Genomic DNA, 16,630 nt, shown 5'->3' on the forward strand with positions numbered 1-16,630 from the left:
TGAAGAAGTTGATTTAAGATGTAGATATTGGTTAAATGGAACGTGGTTTCTTTTTTTTTCTTTTTTTAATTTTATTTTAATCATGTTCAAATACAGTTTTCTCCTTTTTACTCCTAGTCCAGACCCTCCTCCCACCCCTCCCTACTTACCTCCCATTACCACCCACCCCCTAGTTTTTGGCCATGTGTCCTTTAAGTTTGTTCCCATGAACCCTTCCCAATGTCCCCTGAAATTCCCTATACTCTCCCCTGTGGTCACTGTCATCCTGTCCTCTATTTCAGTGTCTTTGGTTATATTTTGCTTGCTTCTTTGTTTTGTTGTTTAGGTTCCTGTTAAAGGTGAGATCATATGGTATTTGTCTTTCACTGCCTGGCTTGTTTCGCTTAGCATAATTCGCTTTGCACGCTGTTGCAAAGGATAGGAGCTCCTTCTTTCTTTCTGCTGCATAGAATTCCATTGTGTAAATGTACCATAGTTTTTTGATCCATTCATTTACTGATGGGTATCTTGGTTGCTTCCAGCATCTAGCTATTGTAAATTGTGCTGCTATGAACATTGGGATGCACAGGATCTTTTGGATTGGTGTTTTAGTGTTCTTAGGATAAAGTCCCAGCAGTGGAATCACAGGGTCAAAAAGCACGTCCATTTTTAGTTTTCTGAGGAAGTTCCATACTGCTTTCCATAGTGGTTGTACCAGACTGCCGTCCCACCAACAGTGCACTAGGGACCCCTTTTCTCCATAACTTCTCCAACATTTGTTGTTTGTTGCTTTGTTTATGATGGCCATTCTGACTGGTGTGAAGTGGTATCTCATTGTGGTTTTAATTTGCACCTCTCTGATAGCTAGCGATATTGAACATCGTTTCATGTGTCTTTGGATTTTCTGTACGTCCTCCTTGGAGAAGTGTCTGTTCAAGTCCTTTGCCCACTTTTTAATTGGATTCCTTGTCTTCTTAGAGTGCAGTCGTGTAAGTTCTTTATATATTTTGGAGATTAAACCCTTGTCTCAGGTATCATTGGCAAATATGTTTTCCCATACAGTTGGTTCTCTTTTATTTTTGATACTGTTTTCTTTAGCTGTGCAGAAGCTCTTAATTTTGATGAGGTCCCATTTGTTTATTCTTTCCTTTATGTCCCTTGCTCTAGGGGACAAGTCAGTAAAAAAGTTTCTTTGTGAAATATCTGAGATTTTCCTACCTACGTTCTCCTCTAGGACTTTAATGGTGTCACGTTTTATATTTAAGTCTTTTGTCCACCTTGAATTTATTTTTGTATATGGTGTAAGTTGGTGCTCAAGTTTCCTTTTTTTGCACGTGGCTGTCCAGTTCTCCCAATACCATTTGTTGAAGAGGCTATTTTTACTCCATTTTATGTTGCTGCCTCCTTTGTCAAATATTAATTGACCACAGAGACTTGGGCTTATTTCTGGGCTCTCTGTTCTGTTCCATTGGTCTATGTGTCTGTTTTTATGCCAGTACCAGGCTGTTTTGATTACAGTGGCCTTGTAGTATAGTTTAGTGTCGGGTATTGTGATCCTTCCTACTTTACTCTTCTTTCTCAAAAATTGCAGCAGCTATTCAGGGTCGTTTATGATTCCATATAAATTTTTGAAGTGTTTGTTCTATGTCTGTGAAATAAGCCATTGGTACTTTAATAGGAATTGCATTGAATGTGTAGATTGCTTTGGGTAGTATGGACATTTTGATGATATTAATTCTTCCAATTCATGAACACGGTATATGTTTCCATTTGTTTGTGTCTTCCTTGATTTCTTTCCTGACTGTTACGTAGTTTTCTGAATACAGGTCTTTTACCTCTTAGGTTAGGTTTATTCCTAGATATTTTATTTTTCTTTTTGCTATTTCAAATGGGATTTTTTCTTTGATCTCTGCTTCTGCTGTTTCATTGTCGGTATACAGAAATGCCTTTGATTTCTGGATATTGACTTTGTATCCCGCTGTTTTGCCAAATTCATTTATTAGGTCAAGCAGTTTTTTGGTGGAGTCTGTAGCATTTTCTATGTATACTATCATGTCATCTGCAAACAGTGACAGTTTTTTCCTCCTTTCCGATTTGGATGCCTTTTATTTCTTTTTCTTGTCTGATTGCCGTGGCTAAAACTTCCAGTACTATGTTGAATAGAAGTGGTGAAAGTGGACAGCCTTGTTTTGTTCCTGATCTTAGTGGAAAAGATTTTAATTTTTGCCCATTGAGTATGATGTTGGCTGTAGGTCTCTCATATATGGCCTTTATTATGTTGAGGATTGCTCCCTCTATCCTCACTTTCCCGAGTGTTTTTATCATGAATGGGTGCTGTACCTTATTAAATGCTTTTTCTGCATCAATTGATATGATCATGTGGTTTTTGTCTTTGCTTTTGTTTATGTGATGTATTACATTTACTGATTTGAGAATATTGAACCATCCTTGCATCCCTGGAATGAATCCCACTTGGTCATGGTGTATGATCTTTTTAATGTATTGTTGGATGCGGTTTGCCAGTGTTTTGTTGAGGATTTTAGCGTGAATGTTCATCAGTGATATTGGCCTGAAGTTTTCTTTCTTTGTTGTGTCTTTATCTGTTTTTGGAATTAGGATGATATTGGCCTCATAAAAAAAGTTTGGGAGACTCCCATCTTTTTGGATTTTTTGGAATAGTCTGTGAAGGGTAGGGGTTAGCTCTTCCTTAAATGCTTTGTAGAATTCTCCTGTGAAACCATCTGGTCCAGGGCTTTGTGTGTTGGGAGTTTTTTGATTACGGCTTCAATTTCTTTTGTTGTTATTGGTCTGTTCAGGCTTTCTGCTTCTTTTTCATTGAGTTTTGGAAGATTATATTTTTCTAGAAAGTTGTCCATTTCACCTAGGTTTTCAAATTTCTTGGGATACAGTTCTTTGTAGTAATTTCTTACAATCCTTTGTATTTCTGTGGTATCTGTTGTAATTTCTCTTTCATTTCTGATTGTGTTTATTTGGGTCTTCTCTCTTTTTTTTCTTGATGAGTCTGCTTAAAGGCTTGTCGATTTTTGTTTATCTTTTCAAAGAACCAGCTCCTGGATTCATTGATCCTTAGAATTGTGCTTTTAGTCTCTATGTCATTTAATTCTGCTCTGATCTTGGTTATTTCCTTCCTTCTGCTTGCTCTGGGCTGTCTTTGTTGTTGTTCCTCGAGTTCTTGTAGATGTAGGGTTAGGTTGTTTGTCTGGAATGTTTCTAACTTTTTTAGGTGGGCCTGTATCGCTATGAACTTCCCTCTCAGGACTGCCTTGGCTGTGTCCCATAAGTTTTGGGTTGTTGTGAGTTCCTTTTCATTTGTTTCCAGAAACCTTTTGATTTCTTCCCTAATATCATTCTTGACCCATTCATTGTTTAATAGTATGCTATTTAATCTCCATTATTTTGAGTGTTTTGGGTTTTTTTCCTTGGGGTTGGTTTCTAGCTTCAGTCCCTTGTGGTCTGAGAAAATGCTTGGTATGATTTCAATTTTCTTGAAACTCTTGAGGCTTGTTTTGTGTCCTATCATGTGGTCTACCTTTGAAAATATTCCGTGTACATTTGAAAAGAATGTATATTTAGCTTCTTTTGGATGGAGGGCTCTGTATACATCAGTAAAGTCCATTTCATCAAGGGTATTGTTCAATGCCACAATATCTTTATTGATATTTTGTTTGGAAGATCTGTCCATTTTTGATAGTGGGGTGTTAAAATCTCCCACTATAATTGTGTTGCTGTCCATATCTTTCTTGAAGTCCTCTAAGATTTTCTTTATGTATTTGGGTGCTCCTATGTTGGGTGCATATATATTTACAATATTTATGTCTTCTTGGTGGATTCTTCCCTTGAGTATTATGAAGTGACCTTCTGGGTCTCTCTTTATGGTCCTTTTTTGGAAGTCTATTTTGTCTGATATGAGTATTGCCACCCCGGCTTTTTTTTCCTGTCTATTTGCTTGGAAGATTTGTCTGCAGCCCTTCACTCTCAGCCTGTGTAGGTCTTTTATCCTGAGGTGGGTCTCTTGTAGACAGCATATATGTGGGTCATTTTTTCTTATCCATTCAGCTATTCTATGTCTTTTGATTGGAACATTTAATCCATTTACGTTTAAGGTTATTATCGATAGGTACTTATTCATTGTCTTTTATGTATATGTGTTCCTCTCTCTCTCTCTCTCTCTCTCTCTCTCTCTCTCTCTTTTCCTTCCCTTCCTTAAAGCAGTCCCTTTAGAATCTTTTGCAGAGCTGGTTTGGTGGAGGTGTATTCTTTTAGACTTCTTTTGTCTGGGAAGCTCCTTATTTGGCCTTCTATCTTGATTGAGAGCCTTGCTGGATAAAGTAGCCTTGGTTGCAGACCTCTGGTTCTCATTACCTGGAGTATTTCTTGCCATTCTCTTCTGGCTTGAAGTGTTTCCATTGAGAAGTCAGCTGTTAGCCTTATTGGGGCTCCCTTGTATGTTACTTCCTTTTTCTCCATTGCTGCCTTTAAGATTCTCTCTTTGTCTTGAAATTTTGCCATTTTAATTATGATGTGTCTTGAGGTGGGCCTCTTTGGGTTCCTCTTGATTGGGACTCTCTGTGTTTCCTAGATTTGTGTGATTTTTTTCTCTCATCAAATTAGGGAAGTTCTCCTTCATTACTTTTTCGACTAGGTTTTCGATCCCTTGTTCTTCTTCTTCTTATTCTGGTATCCCTATTATATGGATATTATTACATTTCATATTGTCTTGCATTTCTCTTAATCCCTCTCCATTCTTTCTGAGCCTCTTTTCCTTTTCTTGCTCTTTCTGGATGTTGTTTTCTACTTTGTCCTCTACCTTGCTAATCCGATCTTCTGCTTCATAGATCCTGCTTTTCATTCTTTCTACTGTGTTCTTCAGTTCAGAAATTGTATTCTTCATTTCCTCTTGGCCTTTGTTGAGATTTTCTATTTCCTTTTTCGTGTTTATATAGTTTGCAGTGAGATTGATGTAGTTTCCCTCTAATTTCTGATAGCTCATTGTGAGTTCATTGAACTTCCTGATGATCATTGTTTTGAACTCACTATCTGATAGTTGAGTTGCCTCTATTTCATTTAGCATTTTTCCTGAGGCTTCCTCCTTTCCCTTCAATTGGGGGTTGTTTCTTTGTTTTCTCATTGTTCGTGGGTTTCTTCTTGTCAGCCTCTGTTTCTTAAATTGATCTGTTCTGGTTCCCTGCAATTATGGTGTGAACTTTTGTGGTAGAATACTTGTGGGATTCAGTGGTGCAATCTCCTTCGTGTATTCTGGTGTTCACAGCTTCTCCCTACTCTTTTTTTGTGATCAGTTGGAGGAGTAAGGTGAAATGGTTTAAGACAGCAAGACAGTGTACTATGATATTTACATTAGCAGCCAGTAGAGAAGAGATGGGTTATCCTTTGGCTCCTTATAGTGTTAACCGTGATCCTCCACCCCACTATCCATGTTTTAGAGAGGATGGAAAGAGGGTAAGACTCTTATTGGGGATGAGAGGATTGATAGTTGGATCTAGAAAGCTGTGAGGCTGTGGGAGGTCAGATTCTAAGGTAAGGTTGGATTAAAGATTAGTATATAAGAGTAGTGTGTAAAAGAATAGAGAGAACCCCCACAATAGTATAGTTCAGGAAATTGCAAAGTGGGCTGAGATCAGGTAGGGGTAGTGAGTAGTATTTATAATTGTATGGACTAGGTCTTATTAACAGTAATAGTAAAGTGACAGTCTTGTGGCAGAATCGATGAGATCTAGATAACAAGAATAAAGAGTATAGAACCTTGAGAGGTGTATTAATGGAACACAGATGACGGATAGTAAATTATCAACACACTGTGACTGAGATACCAGGGGAAACCTATCAAATGACAGTATAACCAGTCAAGCAAAGAAGATTATACAAAAAGAAAAAGAATACCAAAATATTATTAAAATAAAAATGTTGGAAAGGTGAGAAAAAGATAATAGAAATTTACAGTAACTTGCAAGATAAAAAAAAGGAAAGGAAAGCAGAAGATGGAGTGCAGGAGAGATAAATTTGGAGTGAAAAGATTATTATTAGGATGAATGGAAGAGAAACATAAGGGATTGCGAGATATAAAAATAGTAAGAATTGAAAAATAAAATGTCACTTAAAACACATGATAAAATCAATCAAACAACAACAGCCACAAAAACCAAACCAAACCAAACCAAACAAAACAAAATAAAAAAAACTTCTTGTTGGTTTCTAACTGGCCAGACTAGCTTTTCTGATCTTGCTGGCTTCAGCTGGCTAAGGGACCTTTGAAATGCTTCTCTCATCTCCCAGCCAGATCTCAGCAAGTCTCTCAGGAACCCTGGGCGCTCCGGAGCACACTCGCTCTCTGGAGCTCACTGCCCTGTTCTTCCGGACTTCAGGGTCCCTGCAGGGTTCCAGCTCTATGATCTCAGGAGGCACCTGTGACGTTTTGGGATGTACTGCGCCCTCCCTGGGAGTTGTAAAAGGGTGTGCCCCTCCACCAAACTTTTGAGATTTGGGCTATAGGAAGGCACTAAGCGCCCGTCCCTTCCGGGATCACAGTGCGCGAGTCAAGATTCCCGATGGGGCGTGCACTTCCCCAGATCAGAACTGCTGGCTCCCGAGAACTGAAAATGCCTGAGCCCCTCCCAGCTCTGGGTCCTCTACCGATCCGCACTTCCACCGGGCTAGGGGTGCAGGCACTCTTCTAGGCTGCCCCAGTCCTGCCGGCTGGAGGCCCTCACTTCTCCCAGGTCTCTGGGTGGGTGTTCATAGTCCCTGGGTGATTTTTTCCCAGTCCAACTGGCCAATCTGTTCCTTCAAGCAACAAGTTCTCCCCTGGAGTTGCTCAACCCCCGTATTCAGGGGAGGGAGCAGCGACTCCCCTCTCCCGGGAACCCTGAGGCAGACCCGGGAGCACCGGGCCTGAGGACTGTACACCCCTAGTCCCCGCACTGATCCCTGGGTCTCTTTTGTCCTGAAGCAGTCTCCTTACCGTCTGGTTTTTCAATGATGGCAATAATTTTTGATGTCCTGTTTTCAAAAGTGATTCGGTAACCTAGTCCACTTGCTCTGTTTCTCCACCGAACCGAGAGTTTCCCTCCTCTTCACAGAAGCCGAGAAACACACTGCCTAGAGTAAAGCCGCCATCTTCAAATCCCGGAACGTGGTTTCAAAACCAATCTGTGAGGTCCTCCTCCAAATGAACCCAAGTATTCTGGGACCCTCACTTGCCTGCCCATCTCCCATGCCTCTATACCTTGTAATATAACAACTGTTAAACAATATGAAAATTTCTACATATTTATAAATATACACAAACTTCTGCAGAATTCTAGGTTTTGAAACATGAGAATTGCAATTAATTATATTTTGATACATTTTCTTACATATTTCCTTTTCTGACTATATACCTTTGAATGAATGAGTCTGACATCCAAATAATTCTAAGCCCAGGCATTTATGTTATTTAGAGACTATTTTTCATAGACTTATTTCTTGCAGCTAACAATATCTGTGACTCATAAATTCAAGTAACAAAGTGTCCTCAAAATACATCTTCTAATAATTATGGTAGGCCTCCTGATCTCTGTGGTGATCTAAAGAACAGAAAGGACAGTTAATTGTGCCATATATATATATAATATATGGTTCATTGGGGTCCATTCATTAAAGCAAAATAAAATTCCCAACATCATCTTTATTTTGGTAAGGAGAATCTCCTACTGTTTAAAAGCATTGATAACTTTTAAAGCAATGTGCTCTAGAGATAATCTAAGTGTTTTAGGATATTTTCCATTACTTCCCTATCATCATGAGAAAGAAGTAAAATTATGAATTATCTCCTAAATTAAAACTTGAAATAATTCCTTTGTATATTCTTGAGAATATATATGAGGATACATTAGAATTTTTTTAAAAATTTGCTACTAAGCCAAGGAAATGTTTACTATTGTATCTTACGGAATTTATTTCTACTGAATATTAACTGCTTACAGATTTTAAAGATAATTATAATATATTAAATTGTTGTAATTATTGATAGAATGAAAATATCCCTTTACAGATATTATTTATCATCAAAGTAATACATACATACAGTAAAAATTAAAATAGCACAGAAAGGTTTTTAATTAAAAGCAACAGCTCTTTACACTAACCCTGCCTACCTTTAGGCCTGCTCCAATTTTTATTTCCGAGGTTGTTACTTTCCTAATTCTTTTTTAAAAACAGAGTTAATATGTAGCCAGTGTGTCCCAGTGAACCTCCATTCTGAATATATAAACTTCTGCCTTGTCTGATCATTATGTGTCTGTGCCATAATAGTCATCAGATATTTTTAATATTAAGGCTATATAATTAATATAATTTATATCCTAATTCCTTGATTTATCACATTTAAGCATCATCTCTTGACTGAGCAACATCAAAGAGAATTTAGCCCATTCACAATACAGATTTCTCTTACTTTCCCCAGTTTGTGATAGTTGTATAATTTTCTAAATCTCTTAACTTTAACTTTGTAATGTTGAATAATACTTTTACTTATATACTTAAAGTTTCCCTGTATTTCTTATTCTATAATATTAACTTTCAATTAATTTTTAATTCTTTTTAAAAATATATTTTATTAATTATGCTATTACAGGTGTCTCAATTTTTCCCCCTTTGCCCCCCTCCACCCAGTACCCCCCATTCCCTTCAGCAACCCCTCCATCAGTTCATATCCATGGTTCATGCATATAAGTTCTTTGGCTCCATTTCCTATATTGTCATCAATTCTTCATCGGGGCACATGCCTGGGTTTCGGGCCAGGTCCCTGGGGCAGGGTGTGGGGCAAGGGTGTGTGAGAGGCAACCAATGGAGACATTTCTCTTATTGAGATGTTTTTCTCCCTCTCTTTCTCCTTCCCTTCCACTATCTCTAAAAATAAATAAATAAAATCTTGAAAAAATGAGTACAAATTGGTAGGCACAAAAGAGACAAGGGGATGTCAACTGCATCTCTTAAGTACCATTACTGGAGATATTCTTAAGGATTCTACCATTCTCTCTGCATCTCTTACATCCTCCACCTTCAGTGTTGATAATATTTACATGTTGTTCTACAACTATATTGAAATCTATATTTTGTCTTCAGTTCATACACATTAAAAAGGAGTTAATAGTATTTTTATCATTATAGCGAAGCACATATTTCCTTCCCTGCAAATCCAAAGTCAAAATCCCTAAGTAACTGAAAGAGAAATTTCCTAGCATCAAAAAATTGATGCTTTCTTCTAGTATTGATTGTTCAAAATCATACCACACTTTGTCTGCTTCTTATTTGGATCATATTTTCTGTATAGTTTTTGTTTTTCTTTAAATCTAAGTCATTTTTCTTTTTTTATTGAGACAGAGAACATATTAACCATTTTTATTATGTCACTAGCTTGTTCCTTTGTCTACCTATTGTTTAGAAATTCCCTCTCTTTTTGGAAGATAGTCTTCCTAGAATCCATAGATTTCCTGTTCTAATTTGGGCTGAAGTTCTTTCTAGGCCCTGTGGATATAGTTATGTCCAATTAGTTGTAGTCAATTCTCCCTCATTTCATCCAAGACATAGGTTTAAAGAAAGTTGGCTGCAGATGTTTGACGTCTTTCATAATTTGACCAGCACCTATAGTCTCAAAAATTCCTTCCTTAATTGATCAGTATAAAAAATAGAAAGTCAGGAACCTTTCCTTCTGCTCCTTAATACAGCCTCTCATAGTCCAGTTAATAATTGAGCAACATGGGCTTCACTGCGTGTGTCCATTTATACATGGATTTTTTCAATAAATACTATACCTATACTGTTTTCAACCCACTGTTGGAAGTCCGTGGATGCAGAGAATACACTGACCCATGCCAATTTATATGGAGGACGAGAGCATCCACAGAATTTGGCATCTGTGGGAGTGGGCTGGGGTCTTAAAGCCAGTCCCTGATGGATACTAAGGGTAGTTGAGTTTGGGGAGAGTCAGAAGTAATATGCAGATTTCCACTGTGCAGGGATTGGCTTTAGCCAACTTTTAGAATTTTCATCAGTTTTCAAAGCATGACCTGTGGGCCTCTGAGGGTCCACAAAATGCTTTCAGGTGGTTTGTGAGGTAAAAATGTTCCCTAACAACACTAAGACATTACTTTGCTTGTTTCTTTGTATTGGCATTTGCATGATGGTGGAATAGCAAAGATGGTGAGTAACACTGCCAGAGGCTTGGCATGAATTCAGGCAGTTGCACCAACTGGACTCACAGTTTTTAAAAAGTCAATTTCACATAGAATGTTCTTAAGGAAAAAATAGCATTTTACTGTATTAAATCTTGATGCTTGAGTATATGTTTTTTCATATTGTGTGACAAGACAGAAGTATGCATAAAGTACTTTAGCTGCATACGGAAACAGTAAAAGTACTTATGAGCAAAAGTACTTATGCAATTATTTCAGAAGTGACCTGAACTAGACACTTTTTTTCATGGAACATTATTTTTATTTGAAAGAATGACTGACAGAAACACTGTGATTATGTAGACTTTGGAATCTGGCGATACTTTTTTGGTAGTGAATGGAGTGAAACTATTGCAGTATTTGTTGCCAATAATAAAATTTAAGCTTTCAAGTAAAAATTAAGTTTTTGCAAAACTCCTACCTGCTATTGTGAGTCTGACAGCTTTTCAATAGTTGCTTTTTTTTTTTTTTGCTGAGATTGGTGGTGATATTAATGAAAGTGATTTTTAAAATGTATTTTGTCATGAAAGATCTTCATAACTCATGGGGCTGTTATTTCCCAAATTACAAATGCATGATGTAGCATACCATGCATGGATGAAGAATCCATTCAAAGCTTCATATTGACCCGCGGATTTCAGTGTAACAGAGTATGGGAAGTCCGCTCATATGGTCTCAGACTCTACACTGCACTAACATCTGAGAAATTATCACTTGTCAGACATCAGTGTGGTATCAGAGGACAGTACCCAAATTTAACTGAAAGGGCCATTAAAATGCTTCTTCTTTTTCCTACTACATTTCAGTGTGAAGCCAGATTTTTTCTTGATATTTTTAATCAAAATGAAGATATAACAACAGATGGAATACAGAACCAGAGAGAATTCAGCTGTTTTTATTAAGCCAGATATTAAAATAGATTCACAAAAGTGTAAGATAATGTCAGTCTTTTCACTATTTTGTTTGGAAAAATATAGGAATTTAGGTAAAAATATATGTTGCTTATGTTAACATAGAACTTTTATTGTTTTTAAATGAATATATAAACTCTTTTCAGGTTTAATTTCCAAAATAGTAAATATTGAAATATACACTAGTCAAATATAAACAGATTGTCTTTGGGGTCTTCAATAATTTGTAAGAGTGCAAAGAAGCCCCGAGACCAAAAGGACTGCTCTTGACTTCCTGCCTGCAAAGACCTGAAGCCGTTGCCATATTCCGTCTGTTTAGCTGAGTCTTTGCTTCTGGATCTGTTGGAGAGTTTTTGTCCTCATATAGCTCATCTCAGTGGGACAGTAGTGCAAAATGGGGACTGACCGGTCTACAAACTGTGTGGACAGCAGGTGTTTCAGGCTGCCCCACAAACCTTCTCTTTGGGGAAGTCCTATCTAGTTTACTTACAGATTATGAAATTTACCAGATTATTGACACTAACACGTTCCTATCTCTTTGAACTGATGCAGCTCGTGTTATAACATTATGTTAATTAACCATTTCTCCATCAATTAGTAGAGGCTATTCTGAGAAAATTACTCATTTTATTTTCTTTCAAGAAAGCTAGCCATGACCTTATCATCTTTCCGATTTAAAGCATGTGATCTCTTTAAATTTCAATGCCTGTAAAGTTTTCTTTAAGAAACTCAAATAGAATCATCTATCGACATTTCTGATAATTTTATGAAGTAATAACAAGAGCACAAAGATGAAAACATCCTTTAGAAAAGAGAGCCTTTAACATGGTAGCATTACTTCATCTCTTTTCTATATGACTTGAAAGGCTGTGTTCAGTAATTTATGTTAATGCTTAATTTTCGAAGTTTTCTTTCTTCCATAAGCTCTTCATGCTTTGACCACGAACTGATCCCCTCTTTGAAATTTACCCTCCAGGTCACACCCCTCTCCTGGCTGACTTTTCATTAAGGAGCATGGGAGGACATCCTCACATTGCTATGCACTGCGCTATGGTGGCAGGCCTCCCTGACAGAAATCAAAGAGCTGCTAGTGCCAGAAGGATGAACTCTGTGATCTCAGGCCCGAAAAGAGAAGCTTCCCCAGAGAGAGGCTCAATGCATGTTAGGGTTAAATCTTAATTCATCTGAAAGCTGAGAAGCAGTCAGACTGTTGAATATTTTTATTGAGAAACATTTTCCAAATCACAGATCAGATTAATATTTCAGTAACTTCTTTGAATGAATCTGGTCCAAGGCAACAAACAAAACCAATGGCTCGTGTGTAGTATGATTTAGAAAAAGTTTTTAGTGTTTAAACAGTTTCTGCCACATTTTTTTTTCAGGTCCAATAAGGATATGATCTCAACTCCCCCCCCACACACACACACTTTTTTTTTTTGGCTTTTTCTTCCCTCCCTTCCTTTTCACTTTTCCTAGAGATTTATTGCTCTCAAGAATAACCCATTGCTTAATTTTAAACATCATCAATTAGAATGATTAGGTGTTCTCAGAGGAAATAGACTCTTCCTTTGACTTTTATGGTACTTAACACACCAATACTACCCTAAATAACATTGTGTTGTTAGTACTGGAACCTATCTTAAAGTGGCAGTGAGTCACTGTAATTCCAGGCTAGTCCTGGAATTGTCTGAAAGTGGCAGTGAGTCACTGTAAAAACTGAGTTTGAATACGCTATATATACACATACAAAATAACCTTCATGGGAAATGTCTTGTGTCCTTAAATTAAATAACAGTATTTATCAAGCACATAAATGGGCTAGTTAACCACTAGAAACACTTTAAAAATTCAATACATGTATTGTAACCAGTTTACAGATGAGGGAGTCGAAGCACTGAGCATTTTGAAATTTTGTTCAAGAGTACTATTGTGTCGGAAATGAGATGAGAACACAAATAGCTTAGCTGCAGAGAACAAAAATTTACCATACCCTGATTCCATTCCAGGTAGTTGAACTATGTCAGGACCATAGAGAAACAATAGGGGATTCTGGTAGCAGCTTATGGAATTTTCATTATTTTTTAAATTTAACTTTCCTAGCTTATTTCCCTTTCACTGTAGGACAGCTAAAATATTTGTGCCTTAGTGCATGCTGTTCCCTAACCCAGAATGCCCTTCTTCTTTCTTACCATTCAAATTCAATCCATTCTTTAATGTTCATTTCAAATTTCATTTTCTCTGTAACCATAAGCTCCCAACATTGAAGAGTTGGAATAGAACATAGAACACTTCCTACCCAAACCAAGAAATACTGAGACAACAATCCCAAGACCTTCTGCGTGTGATTGAAAACATGTCATTACAGGATGCCTATATCTTCTTATCATAAAATTTTGTTGAGCTAGGAATTCTTACCATCTTAACATAGACCCATCCCTTGTTTTTTTAATAAAATTTAATATTCTTCAGTTATTTTCATTAATCTCTCCATTCACTCATGTATTTACACTTTTAATTAATATTTATTGGAGTTTTTTATATACCACTCTTCTAGTTGCTAGGAGACAAAATAGTAAAAACATAGATATTACCATTTAAAAACAGTTGCTTTTAATGTATTTTACATAGACTAAGAGAGCAAGGAAATGACAGTAAAGCCTAAGTTGAGATTTGAAAAAAAAAAGTAGAATTTGGTTACTTGTAAAAGAGAAGGAAAAACATTTAATGCTGAGGAGTGATCCCCATTTTAAAGATGAAGTACCTGAGGCATAGAAACTGAAGTAAATATTTTCAACGTCATAAAGCTAGTAATTGGGAGAATTGAAATTCAGGTTGGCATGGTCACTCCATAGCTGATGCTCTTACATTAGGGTAATGGAAGAGTAGCATCATACTCGGGAAGTTGTAAATAATTATTTAAGGCTAAGTGTCAGGTGTGGTAAGTGAAGGGGTGGGGATGGTGGTAAAAAGAGCCAGCAGAGTTAGGAAGGGCCAGATTGTGACAGATTTTGGAAGCTACACCAATACGTTTGACCTGTATTGTCCTTACCCGTTTCTTCTAATGCTGAGAGAGCAAGCTGAGCTTGTCCTCAGGTTACTGATTTGGTTTTCACAAATGTCAATGTTGGGTTTTTCCTGGTGTGATATTAATTTTTATTCTGTGTTACTTTTAAATTTATTTGCTTCTTTGCTTATTTTGCAGCCAGCTTCATTTTTTTTTTGGTCCAGCTTCATTTCAGAGTATTGCCCTTTCATAACTCCTGCTTATAGAGTTCATTTTCATTTTAAAAATCCATCATTTTAGATTTCTTTGGTATACCAAATGAATGTTTTTACATAGTATTCTTATGCTTTGTGTAGGAAGGAATTTCACTGATATGCTATTATTCCAAGTTTTCAGGGAATTGTACTTTTCTCTTTTGCTTCAGTATTTTTATGTATTTATATACATGTGAATATTTATATAATTGTATGTAATATGTGTTTGTTTATCCTTGAACTCAGGGTGTGTACACATTTGTACATCTATATTGTTAGTCTTCTTGGCTGTATATTTTGCTTTTGAGAAAATTTGCCCTTAGATTAGTCCATAATTTACAGATCAATATTTATTGTCTCCAGATCAATCAATATTGCACAGCAGATCATCGTTTAATGTGGGACTTACTCTAATTTTAAATTCAGAACCTCAAACTATTCTGGAGGCTCAAATTAGTGTATAGTTGCCATTTGCTATTGAATTTCATACATATTAGGAGAAAAGTATTCAGTGGCCAAATAATTTTCAGAAATACAACGTTCTACTTTCCCCCACTTGGAAAAGTGCTCAAAGCACAGGAGCAAAGGAGCCTGTAATCATTCCTTTTAAAATCAGCATTCATTCAATTCCTTTTTAAAGAACATGTTTATTTTTATGTGTCCACCAACATTCCTTGGACTCTACTTTGGTAAATTCTATGGGGAGAATACAGTCTATTTCCTATATACTTTGTTATCCGTCTCAATACCTATTTACAAGACTTTTCCTTAGGTAACTATGTTCAGAGTCTACACACAGTTTCTCCACCTTCCATCATTTGTTATCATATTGCACATATTTTTTTTCTGAAGTGTAATTTACAAAGAGTAAAATTTATCCTTTTAAAAAGTGTTCTATGTTTGGCAAATGCATATAGTCATGTAACCACCACTACTATCAAGATATAGCAACACAGTGAATATTAAAAACTATATTGCCTAAGTGGATGTGCAAACAGAGGCACTAATGAAGGGGAGGGTTACTGGTGAAGTTTGTTGAATTCAGAAGGTATGCCTTGAACAGTTGAAGAGTGTTCACTGGTAAATACAAACTCTGTATCATACTAGAGTCAGAGAATAGGAGGTAGATCAGTCTTTTTTTTTTTTTTTTTTGAGGTGATCCATGCTATTCTGTTTCTGGAAGTGGATTTTGGGGTATTCAAGGATGTGGTTTTTTCCATCCATCCCTACGGACGGGGAAATTCATAATTCCTTTTTTCAGCTCTTCCCTCTTAATAATCTTAACATATGGTTTGTGTTCACTATTTTTATTTTTGTTTAATCTGGTATGTGTGTGTATGTGTGAGTGTATTTTAATGAGAAAGTTAGAGAAATACACTAGATACTGCAATTTTTTCCATGCTAACAGCATCAAAGTATTTTGTAAATAACAAATAACACTGAAATATAAGATATCATTATACTTCCCTTATCTTTACAATAGTGCTCAGTAAAATATGGATAACAGTTTATATTTAATAAGTGATTTTTCTTTGATTGGGTGGTTGGTTGATGTGTGAGCTATTTAGTGCAACACTAAACAGTAATTTTAGGGTGACGTTTACTTTAATATTAGGCTGGGAGATTTTTTTGATGAAATTGTTGATGATGAGTATCAAAAATTGCTGTGCCATTTTGAAAGGTACATCTTAATGTATTTCAGCTTGTGATCTGGTCCTAACATCTGGACCATATTTACCCTGTATAAATCTTTTCTTTCAGCTCAGTCTGACATGCTCGTTTTTAGTACAAGATAGGTCATGTTTATCTGTTGCACTGTCTATGGTCCAGTGATCTCTTTTGTAGTCTAAGGGGAACTGTATGAAAGCTGAACTGTGTCAAGGAGACTAAGAGTGTTAAAGTTCACCAAGAAATCAAGAAGAGCCTTTGCAGAAACAAGAGGAAGTTAAAATTAGTATGAATTGATTTCCTACCCCCTTTTCAGAAATTGTTTTCACATATTGAGGGCCCCTTGGCCATTTATGTTATGCTCTCTGTTATGACTGTGACATGACTATGCCAGAGGATGGCCAAGGTCAACAATGTGACCTATTTTTATTTTTTCTTAATAGGAAAAAGTTGCCATTCTTTTCCCACACTGGCAGAGTCTTTCTGTGTGTGTGGCTTTGCAGACTCCTTTTTGTGAACATTTCACATCTTTTTCTTTGATTAAGCTTGTTAGATTTCAGACCT

This window comes from Phyllostomus hastatus, unplaced genomic scaffold (assembly GCF_019186645.2).
Source record: "Phyllostomus hastatus isolate PE091 unplaced genomic scaffold, TTU_PhHast_1.1 phas_scaffold_78, whole genome shotgun sequence".
Lineage (NCBI taxonomy): Eukaryota > Metazoa > Chordata > Mammalia > Chiroptera > Phyllostomidae > Phyllostomus > Phyllostomus hastatus.